The following is a 2,258-nucleotide window of genomic DNA, read 5'->3' on the forward strand; positions in this document are numbered from 1 at the left end:
TACTGTTCAGCCCAAGTCGGTGATGTTATGAGCACTTTGACGTGTGTGGTCTCATATCGCTTTAGATATGATGATCAATACGGTTGGGTGTTTGTAATTCTCATTCGGACCAAGGCATTTGGTTTAAGGTGCACTCCATTTGACACTGTTTTGTTTGTGGCCACATTCAATTTATCTAAATCGGAGAGTTGTTTTAAATAAATTTTAAAATCTAAAACTTGTGACATATGCTACCCAAGTTGGAGATTATAAGATTTCCTATTAGGTGGGCTAGCATAGTCAAAGATTTGTTTCCAAAATCGATTTAATGGTGTTGACTAAAGATGGAGTAAGTAGAAAGAATCTAATATTATTGGTAAGTGATCTCTATGGAGATGTTGGATTCTATTAGCACACCTTAATGGTATGAAATATTTATTACTATGTATGGACCTAAGGTATTGTTTCCTTAATGGGAAGAAAACCCTAATTTTATTGCAGGGTTGGTCCCTACCCTCACCCCTATATATAGTTATCACTGACCCATTAAGTGAAACTAACAATCAAAAGCAAAAGGAAAAGAGGGTAGACCAGACCAACATTGATCGTGTTGTACAAGAAGCATACAAGAAGATATTGAGGAGTTATTATTCTTCAACCATGGATTCAGGTATGCCTAAAACGTGTATTTTATAGTGTTTATCGTGCATGCTTATCGATCTTCATGAATCGTTCCGTATTTGTTTTCTATCATCTCACTCACAGACTCGTGTGATGCAACTCAAGTTTCAGCTTATGCAAATAAAAAAGGGAACATCCAATATCTCTTACTATCTCCAAAAAAATCGTGGAACTCATGGCCAATCTTGCTGTCACTGCCCAACCCATGTCTGAACCAGATATTATTCTCAGTATTCTACGAGGACTTGGGTCAGACTATGATTCTTTTTCTACCTCCATCACCACTCGAATTGACCCTCTTTCTCTTGATGATTTCATTGGCCTCCTTCTAAGCTAGGAAATTCCCAAGGAGCAAAGGTCCCCTCTCTTGGATCCTCCTACTGCAAAGGCTAATTTAGCTTCTATGAGGTCTAATCAGCAACCCCAATCAGCAAGAAATAATACCAATTCTAAAGGGTGCTTTAATAGGGGAGGCAAAAGGCAAAGGCCGTGGCAACTACAATTAAAATAACTCTTCTACCTACCAGATTTTTCAGCGTGAAAATCATTCAGCGTTGTCCTATTACAACTGCTTCAACCCGAGCTATCAAGCTCCGCCAAAACCGATTCAAACTGGCTCACCCACCACCCTACTTACCACACCTTCATCAACTTTTGATTCAGCTTGGTACCCCGACTCAGGTACAACACACCATCTCACTGCTGACTTAGGGAATCTGCATCTCAACACTCCCTACAGTGGATTTCATCAAGTAAAAGTTGGTAATGGAGAAGGTTTGAACATCCATCATACTAGAACTTCTACTCTTTCCACTCATTCTCAGAGTTTTCAGCTTAAGGATGTGTTGCATGTTCCCCAAATTACAAAAAATTTACTCTCTGTTAGTAAGTTTACTTCTGACAATAATGTTGTTTTGGAATTTCACCCTTCCTGTTGTTATGTGAAGGACCCTCGCATGGGGACTACTCTGCTCCACGATTTGAATAAAAATTGCCTTTATTGTCTTCCGTCTGCCCTTAACCCACAGCCATCTACATTCAATAACCAGCCTAGCGTGCACGTAGGTGAAAGAGTCTCTAAATCAACTTGGCATGACCGACTTGGCCATCCCTCTTTGAAGTGTTTTAAGTGTTTAGCCTCTGTCATTCACAGTTCAAAATTGCTAGTCAATGCTGCTGCCCCTTTTTCAATTTGTGCTTCTTGTCATATGGGGAAATCCCATAATTTACCTTTTGCTTTAAGTAATTCAGTTGCTCCTTCTCCTTTCCATCTAATTCATTCAAATATTTGGGGACCAACTCCAATGCCCTCTGTCCAAGGGTATCATTATTACATTTCATTTGTTGATGATTTTAGCAGGTGTACCTGGATTTTTTCCATTGTTAAACGGTCAGAAGCAATTACTGTGTTTATCCATTTTCACATGTACAAAAAATTTTCAACTGCAAAATTAAAATGTTTCAATCAGATGGAGCACGTGAGTACGAGTTTTTTTATCATTATTTTAAAGAACATGGTATAACTCATAGATACTCATGTCCTCATACATATGAACAAAATGGACCAGCAGAACGTAAGCATCGCCATGTGGTTGAAA

This window comes from Macadamia integrifolia, unplaced genomic scaffold (assembly GCF_013358625.1).
Source record: "Macadamia integrifolia cultivar HAES 741 unplaced genomic scaffold, SCU_Mint_v3 scaffold2365, whole genome shotgun sequence".
In the NCBI taxonomy this organism is placed as follows: Eukaryota; Viridiplantae; Streptophyta; class Magnoliopsida; order Proteales; family Proteaceae; genus Macadamia; species Macadamia integrifolia.